Genomic DNA, 22,773 nt, shown 5'->3' on the forward strand with positions numbered 1-22,773 from the left:
GAGTGAGGTTGGTAAATACAAGAATAAACTGATAGTTTTTCCCAGAAAGAGGATTCCTGACGTGCTCAGCGAGCTGCATAATGGTCCAAGCGGAGGTCATCTTGGAATCACGAAGACGCTCGAGAAGATTAAACAGAGATTCTATTGGGTTGGTTGCCGTCAGTCGGTCACTGAGTGGATTGCGAACTGCGAGGTTTGCAGCAGAGCGAAAGGACCCAGAACACGAAGTCATGGCCAGATGAAGCAATATAACTCAGGTGCGCCATTTGAAAGGATCGCCATGGATGTCGCAGGTCCATTTCCTACTAGCAACCGCGGAAACAAATACGTACTGGTGGTTATGGATTATTTCAGTAAATGGACAGAGGTATACCCAATCCCAAACCAAGAAGCAGAAACAGTAGCAGAAGTGGTTAAAAACGAATGGGTTGCAAGGTATGGTGTACCAATGGAGTTACATTCTGACCAAGGCAGGAATTTCGAATCAGCTGTGTTCCAGGAAATGTGTAAGTCATTGGGCATTCGAAAAACACGGACAACTGCATTGCATCCTCAATCCGATGGTATGGTAGAACGATTCAATAGAACACTGGAGGAGCACTTAAGGAAAGTAGTAGACAAGTACCATAAAGAATGGGATACCCGCATACCATTATTCTTGATGGCTTACCGATCAGCAGTGCATGAGACAACGGGCCAAACCCCTGCAAAAGTAATTTTTGGCAATGACCTTAGACTGCCAGCTGATTTGAAGTTTGGGATAGATGCCAATGCGGAGAAAAATGTCAGGAAATCCACTAGTGATTTGGAAGAAGAGCTAAGAGAAATACATAATCTGATAAGGCAACGAACAAAGATTATGAGTGACAAGATGAAAGCCAGATATGATAAAGCAATTAATTCTGAAGGTTTTCAGGAAGGAGATTTGGTGCTGTTATACAACCCACAACGTAAAAAAGGTTTGTCCCCGAAATTGCAGTGTAATTGGGAAGGCCCATACAAAGTTGTAAAACGGATCAACGATGTAGTGTACCGCATACAAACCATCGGTAAACCACGAGCCAAAATGAAAGTGGTCCATTTGGAAAAGCTGGCAACGTTTAGATCGAGAGATTTGTCTGATCGGGACGATCAGACTTAGGTGGAGGGCAGTGTCACGGATATTAGCATCACTAAGTTATCCCATCACTAAGGCGATGCTAAGGCCATACCAAGCATTTACGTTAATAATCAAATCAAGTATACACATATATAAGGCAGCCCAGAGAGATGTCACACACAGATGCATTTACTTATACGCCTATGTGCGCGCGAGAGACTGTAAACTACGAACATTCACATCAATAATTCAATCCTTATGTATCTACATACATAAACGAATAAATAATTGCGTCTACACATATGTACCATGTACGAATACGAGCAGCGGAGAGTCAATGCGCAAACACATGCATATATCTGAGAAGTTTGAGAGCTACTGGACTAGTAGATTCTGGAAGCGCCCAAAAGATGTATAAAATTGTGCAATTTTAGTTATAGCTGAAAAGTTTGAGAGCTCATGGACAATGCTAGTACATTCTGGAAAAATGCGAACGAGGAAACCAAAGGGTATAAAAGGCAACAGATGAAGAGGCGTTGTAATTCAGTTTGAGTTGAGCTATCAATCAGTTTGATTAAGCACGCGATCTGGCGGCCAATAGTAGAGTTTCATTTGAGTTATCAATCAGTTTGGTTATTAAGCCAGCGAGTAGCAAATTATAAGTGTTATTGTGAAGTACTTTAAAAAGGCCATTTTTCCATTGTTCAATATTGGAGTTATTTATTCAACAGTTTAGTGATTCGAACTTAGCGGAGGATTGCAAATAAGAGGATTTGCAGCAAATTCGTTACAATATGTTAAATAGGACAGGGGCCAAAACCGATCCTTGTGGCAATCCAATTTCTGTTATTACCTCATCCGAGATAACCGACTCAAAGGCTGTTTTTTGTGTTCGGTTACCTAAAAAACTCTGAAGCCACTGCAGCTCGTTGCCCCTAATTCCAATTTTTTCTAATTTCGTAATCATTATATTTCTGTCTATAGTTTCAAATGCTCTCTTAAGTCGATAAAAACCGCTATTATACTTTTCTTTGATTTAGTTCTTCTTTCCAGCTCGATTATACGAAACTTAAAGCCATTTCACGAGAGTGCCCTTCTCTGAAACCGGATTGTTCTTTAATATTTTATTTATTTCAATGTAACTCACGAGCTGATTTTTAACTACTGTTTCTAGAATTTTTTTTAAATTCGGCAACGTGTCTAAGATCTTCTGCCATTATTGAATTTTTTACTTTCTTTATTTGAGCCGTTTATTTTGAAAGTGGCATAAGTCATTTCATGTCGTTTAGGTTCAGTGGTAATTTGTTTGTATCTCTCCTCGCCTCCAGTTTTTTAGAGTCCAATATCCAAAAGATGCAATTCTTATTATTATTTTATAATTGTAGAACCATCTATATATGCATTCGTTCAAAAATAACAATGCATTTAAGACCATGAGTTGGAAATGACTTATGCCACTTTCAAAATAAACGGCTCATTTGTACTATTGTTGATATTTTCCATGCGTCGGGCACTGATTTATTTATGATATCCGCATAGAAATGCCCCATGTACGACACCGAATCCTTAATTACTCCTTCTGATGTCAGTCTGTCCCTCCGATTTTAGTTTTTAACCCATTAGCTACCAATATGACACCATCAACCGTAACTTCTTGGAATTTCAAAAATGTGCTAACCGTATATTGCACACTGTCGGTACTATCAAAAGTTTCGATTTCTCGATTTATATCGACAACACTATCAACAACAAAAAAGGAATTTAATGCTTTAGCTATATCTTCTGGTACGTTATACCTTTTACAATCACTGTCAGGATTTTGTCTCGTACCTCAGTTAAATTACGATTAATTAAACTATCAGAGAAATTTACGGCGGAACTATTCTCTATATAATTAATCTTTTTAGTTTTGATTAGTTTTTTATAATACTTTGCAACCGTATTATATTCCGAAAATTCACCAGGGGATCTGGCTTGTGAGGGCAATTGCATTTTTAGTTTGCTAATTTCGGTCAGCTCATGATCGTACCACTTATTTCTCAACTTCACTATTCTGTCTTGATCTGATATTAATAAACCCATGCAGTGTGATAAACAGGCATATATATATTCAACCAAGTCATTGACATGCATATTTTTTAATACGCTGAAATCATAGTTTCTTAATAAGTAAATGAGGTTATCAGCAGAATAATTCTTCCAACACATTGTGGGTATCACTCTTGGCAGAAGATTTGAATTACTCACTTTGATATCAAATCAATCATCTCATCCTTTTAAAAGTAAATTCTATGTATAACTAATATAATCTTTCAATGTATTCAACAAAATGGAAATCTAATAAATTAAAGATATCAATGAAAAAACTCGAATTTTAGACAATTCTTTAAATGTGCTATATGTAGTTATGAAACGATTCCCTTTACACAATAAGGACATTCTTTTGCTTTTGTATGACGTTAATATTAATGAAAGAAAGTAATTCGAAAAATCAGTTACGGAAACGAAAGAGTATAAACAGCTGTACTTATCCACATTTTTATTTTGTTTCTATTGCGTATCCCAAAAATTGTCCAGCGGTAAGTTCTCTAAGGAAAAATGTGTGCTATAATTTTGAGATGCACTTTAGTCAGTTAAAATTATTTTCATTGGCTCATACTAAGCGTAATTGCGCCTACACGTTCATTAAAGAAAAGATCATAAAGCTTTAAAAATCTACCTGGATCATTAAGATCAATGAACTGCAAAAGGGGGGCAGTCAATCATCGCACCGAGTAGATCCAGATATCGTCGTTCTAACTTGAAGAGTTTGCATATCAATCAAATGGGCAAGTTAAACCTTAATTGGGACAAAGCAAAGTGCAAGACATATTTCCGAACGCAGTCGACTCTATTCGAATGATAATAAAGTCGAAGTGTTCCGTTAAAGTCAAGATGGAATGAAAAACAAAAACCTCACCCCTCGTGAAAAACTGAAGCCCATAGTCAACAAACTTATCAGTGCGGCTTCTGACCTGGTAAATATACTATCGACCTGATTTCCATGATATGCCAGATCCTGCAGAAGACTCACGATGAGAGAATCGACACTAACACTTTTTTCGTAGACTTCAAAGCGGCATTTGACAGCGCGGAAAGAATATGCTTGTATGCTGCTATGTCTAAATTTAAGTTCCCTGCAAAATTAAGTGGCCTAGAAGGTTTAAAAAGCTCATATTAACCATTCCCGGGTTGGTCGAGCTAGTACCTTAATAGTGCTTGCTATCGCAACGTGCCGGATCTATATCCGGCAAAGGAGGGATTCAAGGGGTTGATAAGCGCAATACAAAGCTTTATAGCTTCAAATCTTCCGCAACCCAATTGTGAACGTCACCTACGCGAGGGGATTAATGTTACAAATATGAATGTACCATATACATATTTGGCAGGCGAGACTCTGCCGACCACAAGATACTCGTGGAAGTAGGGGTGGGGGCAGGATAGCCTAGAAGGTCGAATGTGGTCATATGAATCGTTCCCGAGATGGTCGGGCTAATACCTTAATGTCGCTTTGTTACCGGAACGTACCGAATCTATATCCGGCAAAGGACCATCAACTTCGATAACCTTCAAGGAGTGTCTTTGCGTTAATACAACAACAACAACATCCGGCAAAAGGCCATCATAACACCCCCTAAACCTATCGTTAATACAACAACAACCTCTACAAGCCATTTGAAACCAATGGAGGCTTCAGACAAGGCAACTCCATTTCGTGCGATTTCTTTAACCCAGTGCTGGAATAGATAATTCCAGCAGCAGAACTGCGATGACACAATCTCTTATAAGAGCGTACATGTACTGGCGTATGCTGATGATTTTGATATTATTGTCCTGAACACATGTACTTCTCGGGATTGGATAAAGAAGCAAAAAAAGTTGGTCCTGCGGTAATTGAAGAGAAGACGAATTACTTGCTGTCATCAAAAAAAGAATCGATGCATTCGCTCTTTGGCAGCCACGCCACTGGACGGATATAAATTCAAGACTGTGAAGGATATCGCCTATTTGGGAAACAGCAAAAACTATGTCAGCTTAGAAATCAAACCGAGAATACTCTTGCCAACAAGTGCTACTTTGGACTGAGTAGGCAATTGAAAGGTAATGTCGTATATTGACTAACAAAAATCATGCTCTACAAGTCGTTCCTCATATCTGTCCTGATGTAAGGCTCGGAATCATGCACGGTGTGGCGAGAAGATGAGGAAGATTTATAGTCCTATCAGTGATGCCGACGGTCAGTATCGAAAGAGATGTAATGATCATGTAAAGGTCCCACAAACCCCTACTGAATATATACACAATATTTATGTGTTATGAACACACGCACACACGGCTGGAGGTATTAGGCGGGCAGTAGCTTTCCGTCGCAAGATGGTGAGGGGGGCGGAGCGGCGGCTTAACGGCGGTAGGATGGCGGACGGCCAACGGTCTTCGTAGGGGCGGCGGGACGGATACAGCGGCTTAACGGCGGTAGGGTGGCGGACGGCCAACGGTCTTCGTAGCAGCGGCGTGACGTATGCAGCGGCTTAACGGCGGTAGGATGGCAAGCGGCCAGCGGTCATCGTAGCAGCAGAGGGACGGATGCAGCGGCTTAACGGCGGTAGGATGGCGGACGGCCAACGGTTTTCGTAGCAGCGGCGGGACGGATGCAGCGACTTAACGGCGGTAGGATGGCAAGCGGCCCGTGGTCGTCGTAGCAGCGGCGTGACGGATGCAGCGGCGGCACCAGAGGGGCGACGATGCGACGGCAGCGGCGGTGAGCTACGGAGCGCATGCCAGGGCCGGGTGAGAGGGGAAGCAGGCTGGCGATGGTGTTTACCTGGACAGCGGCGGCTCGTTCCGGGCGGGGTAGAATGGGCGTACCCGCAGGCTTGTATTGGTCGGTCGGCTTCGGCAGGATCGGTAGTCCGCGGGGTCGGTCACCTGGGGAAGAGACTGCGAGGACTCGGGTTAGTGCTGGTTTCACCGCTGGACACCCCCGCCCCCTAATTGCACGCTAATAGAAGGTGCGTAAGGGGGACGGGGCCGTACCAGCCGATACATCGTGTATCGATCCGTGCGCGGAGGGGAAGTGCACCTTAACGGCACAGCGGTAGCCCCTGTGCACACGCATCGGCCCACGGCCGAGGGTCGTGCGGTCGTTCGGGCAGCGAGCCATCCCCTGCCTGGCCAGGGCGACGGAGGGAGATAGTCCGAAGACACCACTCTCGTCGTCCGGGCGTAGCAAGGGGGGCGACCCGCGCCACGGCCACACAATCTTCACCCCAGCTCGCTAGTGGTAGTGGTTAAACCCGCTCCCGCCAGCTTAGTATACAAGAGTCAGCTCAGGGGGAAGGTTCGCTTGGTCGTTCGGCGTCGCACCACTCGACACCTGGGTGGGCGACGGAGGGAGATAGTCCGAGGACACCACTCGCGCCGTCCAGCCCAGGTGGAGGGTGATCCGCGCCATTACAGCGCCCCTTCCACTCAGCTAGCTAGCCGGAGTGGCAATTTTGTCTTAAAAAAGACAACCACTCCCGCTGGCTCACCTGCGTGGACTGAATTGCAAAAATGCAAATTCGCTGTTTATATGGGTGGTGCCGCAACCTGGTTGAGAAACCAATACACCATGGTGCTACAGCAGTATTCTATGGTCCGGAGCGCTTTTGTGGACTCACAAAAGCACACACCAGGGAAACGAAAAGTTACTGGGAAACAAAACAATGCAGACGTCACTGAATTGACTGCCCAGGGCAAAGACAGGCCAAACTGTTTATACTTCCGGCAACGAAAGTATCAGCCAAACTCATTAATCTAAGCAGGGAGGAGATACGAACTATCACTGGTCTACAATATCACCCAAGTAAGTTAAATATATCTCACATTTGTCGTTTCTTTGAGCTGGAGGATGAAACGCAGGTTCACATTCTCTGCGAATGCGTCGGCCTGGCAAGGAAGATACTCTCCCATCTAGGTGGTGTGACTCTTAATCCCTATTGGAAATGGTGTAAAAAGCCGGAATAGGTACTTAGATACATCAGAAGCCTCCACATACAAAATTAGACTGAAAGGTCATGCACAATAGCTCTACACAAAGGTCGCAGTGCTTCCAGGTCTATAATAATAATAATAATATCTCAAGGTACATTTGCTAACGTGGGCTGTTATTTCGGAATAGGCCTAAAGGAAATCAAAACAGTTTCTAAAAAAAAATTTTAAATTACAGTTTTGTTTTGCAACCAGAAGCCTTGTAATACAATTTTGTTCAAGTTCGTGTCTTGAGTCTTTCGGTACACGGCTACATAGTAGGGCTCTTGAAAAAAGTCGACTTATTCGACTAGTCGGTTAACCGACTAACCGGTTGTAACCGTTTGCACGGTTTTTAACCGAATATGGATATTCGGTTAACCGTCTAGCAGCGATTAACCGACTACTCGCTTTGCTGCGACTAGTCGACTTTTGGCACATAATCGGTTACCATTAACCGAATATTTCATTTGAAATTTTTTCACAATCACTTTCTAGAAATTTTGCGCTCCTGATACATATTCTGCATGGTAACAATATGCAGCATACTCTAGTTTCAATATTGGCATGGTTGATGATGGTAAACCATATTTTTGTCACGATATTTATATTAAATCTTCTTTTATAGGTATCAGGAGCACAAAATTTCTTGTAAGTGGATATGAAAAAACTTTTAAATAAATATTATGTAAGCAACATATAGATTTTGCTTCAACCAAAATTTATTTTTCCAAAAATATAGCTACCAGAAAGAAAGTTTTAACAATACTTTTTTGATAAATTTTTTCCACTAAATATATATATTTAAAGCAAGCAAAACAAGCCATGGGTCAGCATTTGCAAAAGGCAAAACATATGTCTATTAGTATAAGTTAGCTGTTATAGAGGTTTAGGAACTCTAACTCTTGTGGCCCAGAAATATGTAACATAAAGGCATTTCAAGCCTGTATGAGCGTGTGTCAGTCAGTGGCAAAGTACGTTGGAAAGGAAATTTTTGAAAGGCATGAGGTGTATATAATTTCGTGTTCTTGCCGTTAACTTTTGGGAAAAATGCTTACCATAGTAAAAAGACTTATCACCATAGAAAATTGCTACCCATTCACATACTCTCTATGTATAAGATATGAGCCTTTTAAGAATGTATTTTTATTTTACCAAACCTTCGGAATAAGGCCGTAAAAATGCAACTTAATCATAAATTGTTGTATCCGAGAGAAAATTTGTACACCTTATTTTTGCAATGAGTAAAATGTTATTTATTGGCAAACTGCAAATATATGTTAAAGTATTATTCGTAGATAAAGAATTATTCGGCAATAAGTTTTTGGAAGATATATTATTTTTTATGGTGGCGTGGCGTTGTTCGCTTAACACACCAAAGTCCTGTGTTCAAAGCCTGAATTGTGATAAAATGTCGATCCCGAAATACTAAAATTCATTTTTTACTATGTGTAATATGGCAACATGAAAATTCTATACCTTTAATAGTACAAGCATGGGCGTAGTCAGCCAAATAATATTGTAATGAATTTAGTGAAATTCCTCCTATTTGCAACCTTCTACTAAGGTATCGCTAAACTGTTGAATAAAGCACTCCAATATTCCGTATTGTACAATTGTCTTTATTAGACTATTTTGAGAGTAGTTAACAACTATACTGAACTTCGCAACTGATAGCGTGTTATCTTAAACGTTGATGTGAATCCACCTTAAGTAACAATGGAATGCTTTGTCGCTTTCTTCGCTTTGATACCAAAGGGTTTATGTAAATCCTTTTTTTCCGCATTGAGTCGAGGAAGTGCTACATTTCTCGATATTTATCCTTTAATGTATTCCTAATATTTATATGATACTATAAAGCTAGGTATATAATGTTCGGCTTCGCCCGAACTTAGCCATCCTTACTTGATTAATCTCAGTTTCTATTCAGGAAGGCCAAATGCTGAAAATATTGCTGCAACTGTCGAGACCTGCTTAGAGGACTGGAATATATATAGAAAAATACAAGCGATCTCATGATAGTGCAAGCGTGATGAACGCGACTGTAAAAAAACTTTTAAATATACCAGATAGTGTTAAGTGTAGTGCTCATATTTTGCAGCTTGTGGTCAAAGATGCACTTGGATCTGTTTTGGATTATGCCAACTTATGCACAAAAGGAAAAAAAATTGCATTATTTTTCCATCGATCAAATGTAACCAAGTCTGCGCTTTCAACACGCCAAGTACAACTTTGCATTAAGGAAAATTGCTTAGTTCAGTCATTTGAATTTCGTTGGAGTTCTAAGCTTCATATGTGTGAATGTTTACTTTTGAACCGAAATGCTATATGTTTAGTTTTAACAGAACTATCACAAAACCGTGCGACGCGCTTAAGTTCGAGTTAAGCGAAACTGAATGGAGTGGGATGGCAACACTAGTGAAGCTCTGGCTGCCTTTCGAAAAGGCCACAACTGTATTGTGCAGTGCAAAGTCGGTAACATTGTTTTGGTCCGTCCATTAATAAATCGCCTAATTGAAAATCATATGTGTCCTGCACTTAATGAACACACAAACGAAAATGTATTTAAAGAAAGTGCTAAGAAATCTCTTTTGAAACGATTTGATATGGACAATGGTAGCAGTAACTAGTAACAGTTGCATTGTATCCGTTTTTTTTGGATCCAAGATACAAAAGTTTGCAATATGAAAACACAGAAACAAAAATGAAAGTCCATGATTTTGTTAGAAGTAATTTAAAAGATGGAACTTCTGTGGATGACACGGTGGCCACAGAAAAAAATACTGATCTTGACTTCCTATTTGAGGCTGAAATAAACCGAACAGACCTGAAAATCGCAAATGGATTTATACATTTCAGAACCAAAAGTTGGTCACAACATCGATCCCATATTGTGGTGGAAATCCCATATCGAAATTTATCCCGATATTTTCAACATTGCTAAGCGCTACCTGTGTATACCAGCCACTTCGGCTAAGTCCGAGCGAACGGTTTCCATTGCTGGGAACATTGTCTCACAACGTAGAAGTTGTTTGTTACCAAGAAATATAAATCTTCTTACTTTCTTGTATCAAAACAGAGGTTATATGAAGGGAAATGAACTTATATAAATGTATATGTTTTATTAATTGAATTAGATTTTATATGTAAGGAAATTTATGCATAGATTAATAAACTTTAAATGAGACGCAAGTTTTTAAGATATACCTATTGTCGCACTATTCAGAAAGGGCCACCAGCTGCCACAACCCTCCTCCCCATTCATATAACGCCCGTATATATGTATGCACATACAAACCAATATTTGTCACACATTTGAAATTTTATTTTTCATATTTTTATATACAGAATTACCTACATTTTATTTCTGTGCTCCTAATATATTTTCCTGAATACAAGGCTTTTTTTCGTGTCATTTGAATTCTACAGCATTGTGTGAAAAAACAATATATGCTTTTTGACCCTATGTCCGTTCAACTTGTTTCTGTTTTTGTATGTTGATTATTTTACAGCGGTTTAGTTTTATATCCCCTTGCTCCTGCTGCTACAGATAGCGTTTTAAAATATTATTATAAAATAATTAAAGTAATAAAATCGTATCGAGGCAATCCTTAGGATCTAGAGTAAGAAAAACCGCGTTTGTAATTGTATGTGAGTTCGTTTACAATATTCCGAGCTCTTCAAATTATAATTGAAAAGTGTATGACGATAATACAGGGAGAAGAATGCTGCTTTGTGAGAAAATGAAATTAAGAAGGTAGGATATACATGCATATGTATATTTTGCCTCTTGCCTGAACTGGAAAAGGAAGTAGGATAGATATTCAAACAAATTAGAAACAGTACGAGAAATGAAAAGAGAAATGTTTGCAAAAGTTATGACGAAGATTTCCCTTTTGAAGTATTGTTACAGGTCAATGATATCTTATCCATTTTATTTTCATACTTGTTTTTAAACTATCACCATACAGGTAAATAAAATTATTTCTAAAGTTTCTTTTGCAAGAGTCATTCGATTTTGACGTTCAACCAAAATTATAAGGCAATTGGTAGCTGAGACTCGACCAGAGAAATGGACTAGTGTTTAACTGCTCAATAACATAAGGAATTGCTATAAATCGAATTTTGATCAAATAGGCGAAATTTAATAAGTTTTAATTTGGGGTCTTACTTTATTGCACAAAACTGTAAAGAAAATTTTCATTGAATTTCGTTCATAATTACTTACACGAAAATTCTGAGCTCCTGATATATTTTATTGAATATTTAAAAGAAACCAATCAAATGAATTGGCAAATATCACAGATACTACTTATACGTGATGCCTTTGTAACCGAAATATACATTAACCGACTAACCCCTAGTGTGCGGTTAATCGACCAACCGTAAATGGGCGGTTAACCGAATAGTCTAAATGTTTTGACTACTCGAATGCTGGTAGCCGACTTTTAGTAGTCGACTAATGACATATTCGAATAATTCGGTTAATCGACTAACCGAATACTAAGAGCCCTACTACATAGGAAGTGGAACAATATACATACATATGTGACCTGGAATCATGAAACGACCCTATTGTGCGAAAATACCGTTCTTCACTTTTTTCAAAAATCGCATTTAAAGCCAAATCGAACCACATATACGATTTTTTGAAATATTTCGATCAATACGCCACCTATCGTAGTTTTTTTTCTTATTATTGCATTGTCATCGGGTTCTAAACTATATTCCAAGTTTCAAGCTTGTAGCTTATCGGGAAGTTACTTAAATTTTAATTACAAAATTCGTTCACAACGGCCAGCCGATACACAAGCTAAACAAAAGCTTTAAACGCGTTTTTCTCGAAAACTTGTTTTGGCACAATAGGGTCTAGTACAAGTGGCGAATGTTCGAAAAAAAAACGTTCACAATAGTAAACAGCCTGGATGACCTGTTAAATCGCTGTTCGATTACTTAAATCATTTGCTCCATAGTGTGTTTCAAAAAAGTTTTAAGACGACTGGTACATTGCGTTATTTACATATTTTAAAATGTTTGCTTAATTGGCTGCTTATATTTTATCTATTAACAACCTTTAATATTAATTTGTGGTCTCATTTTCTGTGGATACATTTGAAACAAACGTTGGTTTGAAACACAAATGAGCAATTCGTAACACTTTAATTTCTTACCTGCTAGCAAAAAACAGACCTTTCTTCCATTCTCTGGCCATTCGCGACAGCCTTTCTCCCTGTCAGTAATTATTTGACAGGTAGGATGGCAATGGAGGAATAGAAAGATTTTTCACTTGTATGAATTCACAATGATATATAATTTCAAACAAATTAATTAATGTAAAAGTTTATACTTGATTGTTTATGCATAAATTTCTGATATTAATTTAATTTTGATTTCAAATTCTACGTCCTAGCGAAGTAATGGTGTTGGGAAGAGACTGTGTCTCCACTCCAGTCGAAAATCATGATCCATAGTTGGTATAGCATTAGCGTCTTACACTCTACGAGATCTTTATATCTAATTGGACCAGCCTACATGCAGCGAAACTCGAAGTACTACTTCTCACTGCTAGTTCCGACTACCTGACTATGAGACGTGGAAATGACGGACTACTTGCCAAGCGGACTACTTCAAGCTTACTAAAAAGCATTAATCAACTGCTGTGTAAAATATTTGACCGACCACTTACCTTCATATATTGTCTGAAAGACTCAGGGCTAGAGAACACTTACAATAAGGAAGTCGATACGCGCCACCTCCTGTTAATGACGTCAAGAAATGACGTTAATAAACATAATTGTCTTTTTCGGGATTGGGAAGCCGTTCTCCGAGCCATAAAAATTTAAATCAGACTTCAGGCAAGGCGATCTTCCTATCAGTAGTTTCTTAAAATTTATGCTGGATAGTATTGTTGGAGCAGCAGATCTAAACCACATAGGTACAATCTAATATAAACCTTGTAATTGAGGGAGCTGTCTGATATTGATATCATTGGCGTTTACAAAAAGCTCGGTAAGCTTTATATTTCTGGATTGAATTTAAAGGCGAAAATATGAGTGAGGAATACGACTTAGCAGCCACATCACTTTTGACAAAAACAAATTTGAAGTTGGAAATCATAAATATAGTTTAAAAAAAAAATAAAGAACACGCCGTAGCACTGAGGTTCGTGTCCTCGCTATTAAGCACAACTCGTTTTATAGCGAGTTATTTAAAAATTTCGCCTGCGGTAGATTTATGGGCCTAGGTCGGCGTTTTGTGAATGAAAGAAAAGGCTCTTGATGTATATTGGAACGATTTTCCGTCATCCCTTGTCAAATTTGGTTTTGAGACAAGCCGGTTTCGGCGTTGTGCCATCATCAGTGTCGATTTTCGTTCTGATCTGTTGTTGTCGTTTGTCCTGTATTTATAGTTCGTAGGTGCATGAGCAGGTATTGGCAAAATTGATGCTTGTGTATATTTAGTTATTTATATGTGCTGTGTGTTCATTCAGAACCGAGGGTGGTTTTTACTGATCGATTTGTGTGGCTGACTGGGGCAGATAAAAATCCGTAATTTTAGTCGATTCACCTTCTTTGTGGGTTTGTTGTTTTGGTGCTTTAATTGTTTTGTGTTTATTTGTTGTTGTGTGTTTTTCTGTTGTACCTGTGTGATTACTTTGTTTCTTGTAAACAAATTTTAAAGGCTCGAATATTGTGTTTATCCGTTCGTTTATTATTCTACCATCGAATATTTTCTGTTTGTAGATTTCCATGTTTTCGATTACGTTGAGTCGTCGGCCTTTTGCTTGTATGTGAAGAACTCTTAACTGTTTTATTGATGTTTGCTGGGGACCATTCATTCTCGACCAATGTGATTCGCGAAGTTAGACTCGGTTATAAGGTTTGGATTCCGTATTTTTTTGTTGTAATCTCTAATATGTTCTCTGAACCTCGTTCTTATTTGCCGTCCTGTTTGTCCTATGTTGGCATCCGCAGGTAAGCTTGTATACGCCGTGGCTGCTAAACGGATCCTCTGAATTAGTGTTAGTTCTTAGTTTTCGCCCTAGATTGTTCGATGTTTTGAATGCTGTGTTAATGTTGTAGTTTTTAAAGAAGTTTGCCAATTTATATGTTGCTTTTCCAGTATATGTCATAGTCCAGCTATTATATTCCTTTTTATTATTTCTTTTTGGTTCCCCATTTGTCCTTCTGAGCTTATCTACTAGTGCTTTTTTGTATCCGTTGTTTGCAGCGATATCATATATGACCTCAAGTTCTCTCAAGAGGCATATAATCTTGTGTAAGAGGTTTTCTTTCAAGTCTATATACCAAGTGCCTTAATGCTGCATTTTTATGTTGTTGGGGGTGATTTGAGGTATTATGTATTATTGTGTCGGTGGCCGTTGGCTTTCTATATATGTCATAGTTAAATCTTTTGGCTTCTTTATCAATATTTATCGTGAGGTCTAGATAGTTGGTTCCTCGGCCTTTTTCGGTTTCCATTGTAAATTTTATATTTCGGTGCTGCTTGTTGAGGTACTCCAGTACAAGCTCTTCGTTATTAGTAGTTAAAACGCATATTATGTCATCCACGTATCTAGCATAAAATGACACGCCTAATTTGGACTTCAGCTCCTGTATGTACTTTTCTTCCAGATTTTGCATAAACACTTCCATAAGAATTGCTGATGTGGGGCTTCCCATTCCAAGACCGTTTGATTGTCTATATATATTATTGTAGAATTGAAAATAGTTTTGACGTAAAGTGGTTCCTAGCGTATTTGTGATTTGCATACTTTTCGCTTTGTTTTTTGTATTATGAACTATTGTTGAGCTAACTATGTCCAAAGTCTCCGATAGTGGTATGATTTTATGTCAAAAGATATCAATTTGCTGTTCTTTGTTAGCTCTACGGTCTCAAGTTTCTCTATTAGCTGTATTGTGTTATCTATTGCATATTCGTTCCTTAGCTCCAGTGTATCTTTCAATAACGTTTTTAAATATTTGGACAGTTTGTAACATGGTGCCGGCTTGTCGATTTTTGGTAGCGCAATCAGTGGAGGAGGCGAAGGATTCATTTGGACCAATCTATGTGCCATGTTAGAGTCTACTATATTTGTTGCTTTTTTATAGCAACTTTGATTTGTTTTTGGCATTCATCTGTGGGATCCTCTATTATTCTACGACATTTCATTTCCTCTATGAGATCTTCGGTTTTGGATATGTATTTCTCTTTTTCGATTAGCACAGTGGTGTTTCCTTTGTCCGCTTTCGTTAATACAATATTGTTTTTCCTCAGTTTATGCCGTAGATTCTTTATTGTTTTCTCCTCTGTATTAGATTTTTGTCCTTCCTGTGCTTTCACCTCCTTTTTTATGATTTCCCTGCACATGCGTCTTGCGTGCTCCTGATCTTCCCGTGGTATCAATAATATTGCGATCTCCGCATCCACAATCGCTTGCTCCGTTTTTCTTACTGTATTTTGGTCCATGATATTGTGCTTCAGGCCCTTTTCGAGAAGTTGTGCCTCTTCCTTGGTAATGGCCACTGTTGTGAGGTTAACGAACTTGTCATGAAACTGGTGAGTTTTTTGGTTTTGGTTACCCTCTCGTCGTCCTGCCAGCTTGTCCTATTTCCGGGTCAGCGACCTGTATTTTTGTTGTAGTTCCTGATCGACCTCTGTCTTAATGCGGTCGAAACATCTTAAATGGATAGGTAATAAATCGGCATTTATCTCATCCTTCTTGGAGTATAAGCTTTCCAACTCATATTTTAAAAAATCCTTTTCCGCTTTTCTAACTGTTTACCTGCTAGATTTGGTGTTTGCCTTTATTGTTATTTTAGCGAATTTTGGAGTAACATTCAATTCCAGGCATTGTTTGTTGAACCAAATGCTCGCCTTTGCCTTATATATTTTCTGTAGGCGTCGCTTGTAAATTGTTAGTAGTCCGTTCGTGTTCAAGATATGTGGTGGGTTTTGTCTAAGGCTGGGGTAACGCTCAGTCAATCCAGAGTCGAGTAAAGGTCTCACAAACCCCTACTGAATAAATACACAATATTTATGTGTTAGGAACACACGCACACACGGCTGGGGGTATTAGGCGGGCAGTAGCTTTCCGTCGTAAGATGGTGAGGGGGCGGAGCGGCGGCTAACGGTCGTTGGAGCAGAGGAGGTGAGGTAGGACGGTTCTGTTGGGTAACGGACGGATTGGTACGGCGGTACGTAGGCAGCGGCGGGATACAAGCAGCTGCTTAACGGCGGGAGGATGGCGGACGGCCAACGGTCGTCGTAGCACCGGCGGGACGAATGCAGCGACTTAACGGCAGTAGGATGGCAAGCGGCCAGTGGTCGTCGTAGCAGCGGCGGCACCAGAGGGGCGACGATGCGACGGCAGCGGCGGTGGGCTACAGAGCGCGTACCAGGGCCGGGGTGAGAGAGGAAGCAGGCTGGCGATGGTGTTTACCTGGACAGCGGCGGCTCGTTCCGGGCGGGGTAGGATGGGCGTACCCGCGGGCTTGTATTGGTCGGTCGGCTTCAGCATGATCGGTAGTCCGCGGGGTCGGTCACCTGGGAAAGAGACTGCGAGGACTCGGGTTAGTGCTGGTTTCACCGCTGGACACCCCCGCCTCCCTAAATGCACGCTAATAGAAGGTGCGTAAGTGGGGCGGGGCCGTACCAGCCGATACACCGTGGATCGATACGTGTGCGGAGGGGAAGTTCACCTTAGTCCGAAGACACCACTCTCGTCGTCCGGGCGTAGCAAGGGGGGGGGGGGGGGGGGGTGACCCGCGCCACGGCGCAACCTCTTCTCCCCAGCTCGCTAGTGGGAGTGGTTAAACCCGCTCCGGCCAGCTTAGTATACAAGAGTCAGCTCAGGGGGAGGGGTCGCTTGGTCGTTCAGCGTTGCGCCACTCGAAACCTGGGTGGGCGACGGAGGGAACAATCTAGGGCGAAAACTAAGAACTAACACTAACTCAGAGGATCCGTTTAGCAGCCACAGCGTATACAAGCTTACCTGTGGATGCCAACATAGTTACATAGGACAAACAGGACGGCAAAAAGAACGAGGTTCAGAGAACATATTAGAGATTGCAACAAAAAAATACGGAATCCAAACATTATACCCGAGTCTAACTTCGCGAATCACATGGTCGAGAATGAATGTTCCCCAGCAAACATCAATAAAACAGTTAGGGTTCTTCACATACAAGCAAAAGGCCGACGTCTCAACGTACTCGATAACATGGAAATCTACAAACAGAAAATATTCGACGGTAGAATAATAAACGAACAGATAAACACAATTTCTGACACAATATTCGAGCCTTTAAAACTTGTTTACAAGAAACAAATTAATCACACAGGTACCACAGACAAACACACAACAACAAATAAACACAAAACAATTAACGCACCAAAACAACAAACGCACAAAGAAGGTCAATCGACGAAAATTACGGATTTTTACCTGCCCCAGCAAGCCACACAAATCGATCAGTAAAAACCACCCTCGGTTCTGAATGAACACACAGCACATACACATAACTAAATATACACAAGCATCAATTTTGCCAATACCTGCTCATGCACCTACGAACTATAAATACAGGACAAACGACAACAACAGATCAGAACGAAAATCGACACTGATGATGACACAACGCCGAAACCAGTTTGTCTCAAAACCAAATTTGACAAGGGATGACGGAAAATCGTTCCAATATACATCATTTATCCACCCTATCGGAAAATCAACAAAGAAAAGGCTCATACAAAGTGTATTACTATATTGTAACGAATACTGGGGATTTCTGATATTTATGCACCTTCTCTAACGTTCGAATCGTTAAACGGTTGAATAAATCACTACAATATTCAGTATTGTAAACTGGTCTTTATTTAGATTACTTTGGGAGTAGTACTTCACAATTATTCTTCACAACCAATAGCGTGTTTAAATCAAAACTGATTACTGATTACTCAGCTTGCGCTGCTTTTATACTCTCCGTTGCTTCGTTCGCATATTTCTCCTAAGGTTTAGACGTTTCACCTTCTAGAACTTTTGTATCTCCTGCTTAGTGTAAGGATAAGCTAACCCTCACATCCGTAATATAAGATAAGCTATGTGCGTGGAGCTTTAGTTGCATTTGACAGGCGCGGGCAGTTGCCAAAGTGTTTTTACTCTTGAAGTATTTTTATATAAATTATTAAGTGCGGAAAAGCCAACCGCCTCGACTGTAGGCAAGGGCAGAGGTTTAAACAAGTGGTTAAGGTGGGTAATACGGCGATACTTTGGAGGCGGCGCCCTCCAAATGACACCCAGGAGGCAGTCAAAACAATTGCGACTTCGGCAGCGTTTAAGGCAGTGGCAGGCAACCTAACATCCAAATTCACATGGCGACCGTGATGGTCTTTGGTGATACAGGTGAGTAATTGCGTACGGTGTGGAAAATTGTTAAACTTAATACAACAATTTTCTAAAAACTAAAAATGCGGAAATAACAAAAATCTCAAAATACTATTTTCTAGTACAACAAGTTATCTAAAACTACGGAGTTAATCAAAATAACTAAATAAACGCTACTTTCTACAAAACTTTTAATTAAAATATACAGTAATAATATTATTTAACTAACATATACAAAACGGCATGTAAAGAAAGAAAAAACCAAAAACCCACGCCAGTCAAATAACGGCATCATAAACTGTACCACAGCCAGCGGCAGCGAACACCAGCAACGGCGAACATCAACAGCAAATCCCAGCAGCAGCAACCACCGTCGGCAGCGAAGGCCAGCATTAACATCAGCGGCAGCCATCATCATAGCAGCAGTGAAGCAGAAAAATAAGTATATGATATATGTGAATATTAATAAAATTTTACCTACGGGTTTTTCTTTACATATATGTATACAACAAAAAATAATTTACAATTTTTATTAAGTGCGGTGCGTCCACATTAAATATTATACATTTTTTTGATTTTTGATCACAACGGTGCGTCCGTTCGTACAAAATATTTTGGATTTTTTTTTTTGATAACAACGGTGCGTCCGTTTGTATAAAACGCTTGGATTTTTTTACTAAAACGGTGCGTGCGTCTAAATTTAAATACCTCAGTTTTCAACAATTTTAAAATTTTCGAACCATTTTATAAATTCCAACATTTTCAGATCTATATTTAAAAATTTTTTTCTCAAGTTTCAACATTTACATTTTCTTAAAATTTTTCATATTTTCAAATTTCTCATTTAAAACTCCTCAATTCATTTTAAAAATGTTCATACTTTTAAATTTCCATATAACTTCAGTTTTTTTAATACGTACTTTTTCCAACAAAATATCACCATATAAGACTGAGTGAACTAGATAAGCAGTCTCCAGGTACCCTATAAATTTGATGAATTTTTGATATAAGCGGTGGCGAAAAACCAATTGAATCTTTTCTGATATAAAACGGTGGTTTGTGGAAAACAAATTCAGATTTTTTATATAAAGCGGTAGTTCCGTGAAAAACCAAATGATATTTGTTTTGATATAAAACGGTGGTTCTGTGAAAAACCAATTGAGATTTTTTAATAAAGCTGTGCGTCCGTGAATATATATGAATTTTTTTGAATAAAGCGGTGCGCCCGTTAAAATATATGAATTTTTTTGAATAAAGCGGTGCGTCCGTGAATATATATGGATTTTTTTTTTGAACAGCTTACCATAATTTTGAGATTTTTACCAATTGATACTTATACACTTTTGTGCCATTTAAATTCAATTACTTTTACAGATTTTTCATACAAGTATACTGCAGTTTCAATTAATTCTTCTAATAAATTGTTAAATATTTCTTTAGCGACTATTCACATGTAAATCAGTTCCCTTTTATAAATTTTTTTTTCTCTTTTTCCTCAACACTTCAGTTTCAAATATAAATTCAGACATTCGAACAAGTGCTTCAATAATTTCATAGTTTGAACTGAATTCTTTTTGCTATTCTGGTAACTACATATGTGCCTTAGAAGTGGTAAGCAAGTGCAAAAAACTTCAGATTCAGAATCCGATTCCGATAATTCAGCCTCAAGTCACAACCAGGAAAATAGATTTTCTTTGTCAACAGATTTTCCAGGCTTCGAAGATTCTTCCAGTAAAAATTTAACTTCTAATTTAGCTTCAAATCTTAACGATTCAAATAGTGCACAATTAACTTCAACTTATTCCACTTTAAAATCAGAGCTTAACGACTCAAATAGTACAAACTTAGTTACCCCTTCTTCAACGTAAACCCAGATCTTAACGATCCAATTAGTACAAACTCACCTTCTTCTAATTCAGCTTCAGATCTTAACGATCAAATCATGGCAACACCTGAGGAAAAGAGAATTTTCATTAACACATGTGCTAATTCTATTAGAGAAAACTACAGCGGTGATCCTCTAGTACTTGAAACTTTTATAGACAAAATTGAATTACTTGAACAGTTCGTTACTGCAGATTTAACCAATACCTTTATATCGTTTTTAAAATCAAAACTTGAGGGTAAAGCCCAGGAGGCAATACCACGACAAGTAAATTCAGTTAATGAAATTAAAACAGCTCTACGTAGTAGGATCAAACCGGACAACTCGAAAGTTGTAGCAGGGAGAATTGCAGCGTTGCACGTTAGAAATAACAATTACACAGATTTTGCAAAAAAAGTTGAAGATTTAGCTGACTCACTTGAGCGGTCTCTTATTATTGAAGGGATCACTCAAGCGAAAGCTTATGAAATGGCAGTCGAACAAACGGTTAACATGTGCCGTTTATATGCAAAATCCAATTTAGTCAAAACCGTTTTGGCCTCAACGGCATTTACTGATCCGAAAGACGTAGTAGCGAAATTAATTGTAGAACAAAACAACGAAGTAACTGAGCGTCAGGTTTTAGCTTTTCGATCACGTGATAACAACACATTCAGAAATTCACGTGGTAGTTATCGCGGTTTTTACCCAAATCGCAGCTATACTGGTTATAAAAATAATAGTTCATTTTCATACAATAGCAACCGTAACGGAAACAATAGTCAGCAATATCGATGTGATAATAGAAATAGATACCAAAATAGTAACAATAGGAACACACGATCAAACTCAATTCAAATACAAATAATAGTAACAATAGAAGTAACAATTCAAGATCGTCCAACGGTAGAGGTAGAAACGCAAACGTTCGCGCTTTAAACGCGAGTGCCCCTCAGGAGCGAACACTGGGGGAGGGCGAACTAAGCGAGTAAGCGAACTTCCCTTACCAATAGGTATCTATTGTTTAAATATAAATTATTCAGATTTTATAGAATTACAACTTAACGAGTCACAAAAAATTTGTTCTTTCTTAGTAGACACTCAAGCAGACATTTCATTAATAAAAATATCATGCATAGACAGTAATATCTCATTAAATACAAACGACATTATTAACATTACCGGTGTCACTTAAAATTCAGTTTCGAGTTTAGGTAAAATTACCGTAAATCTAAATCTTTAAAACTTTTCTCTTAAATATACCTTACATGTAGTAAAGGAAGACTTTAATATTCCATCCGATGGCATATTAGGTAAAAATTTTCTGAAAATTAACAAATGCATTATTAATTATGAAAGAAATAGTATTTCCTTTTGGGTAGGTAATGAAAAAGTAGCGATACCAATCCTGCACGGAACAGAAAGTGACAGTTGTATCATTCCTTCCAGATGTGAAATCTTCAGACTTTTTGATTTAGAAGATTCACCTGAGCCACTTTTCGTGGACTCGCAGGAAATTAAAAAAGGCGTTTTCACAGCAAGGTGCATTGTTAATTCCAGTAACCCAATATTTAAAGTCATAAACACCACGGATGATGTCAAGTATGTGAAAAGAAACAGTATTCGGACAGAAAAACTTTCAAATTATAATGTTTATACAATTAACAAGACAGAAACAGAAGACAAACGTACGAAAAAACTTATTTCAATTTTAAAAAATCAAATACCTCAACAACTAGCACAGTTTTCGACAATAAATTTTCTCCCTTCGGGTTAGTATTTGGTAAAAAGGCAACTTTGCCTCATGAATTGAGAAAGGAAAAAATTTACCCCACTTTATAACGCCGAAAACTATGCTAAGGAGATTAAATTTAGAATGCAAAAAACACATGAAATGGCGAAAAGTTTAATAATTAAAAATAAAATCCAAAGCAAAATTTTTATGATAAAGCGGCTCGTCCATTAGCTATTAAAATAGGTGACAAAGTTCTTTTGCAAAAAGAACCACGCCATAAACATGAATATATATACTAGGGTCCTTTTGCTGTAACTAAAATTAACGACCCTAATGTTACAATCTTCGATGAGGTAAGAAAAAAAATAAAAAGAAGTACACAAAAATCGACTTATAAAAATAGAGTAACATTTTATATTAACGTTGAAAAATCCAAAATTTTCTAATGTAATGTTAACGACATTAAATGTATAGAATAATGTTTATGCATTCCATTAAATTCATTTATGTACAAAAGAGAAAAAAAAAGGAACATGCATACAGCCAATAAGGCAGAACAAAATTCTATATTTAAAACCATTTTCTAACATGTACGTATATTTTTCCAACATAAATTTAAGAAAATGAAAATTCATAAACAA

General features: G+C 38.6%; 1 protein-coding gene across 5 annotated transcripts in view; it reads left to right on the plus strand.

Moving 5' to 3' along the window:
- Positions 1-22,773, plus strand: part of Hil (Hillarin) — a 306,146-nt gene that overhangs the window by 35,609 nt on the left and 247,764 nt on the right. The gene's annotated exons all lie outside the window — the stretch shown is intronic.

Source organism: Eurosta solidaginis, chromosome 3, assembly GCF_040869045.1.
Source record: "Eurosta solidaginis isolate ZX-2024a chromosome 3, ASM4086904v1, whole genome shotgun sequence".
Lineage (NCBI taxonomy): Eukaryota > Metazoa > Arthropoda > Insecta > Diptera > Tephritidae > Eurosta > Eurosta solidaginis.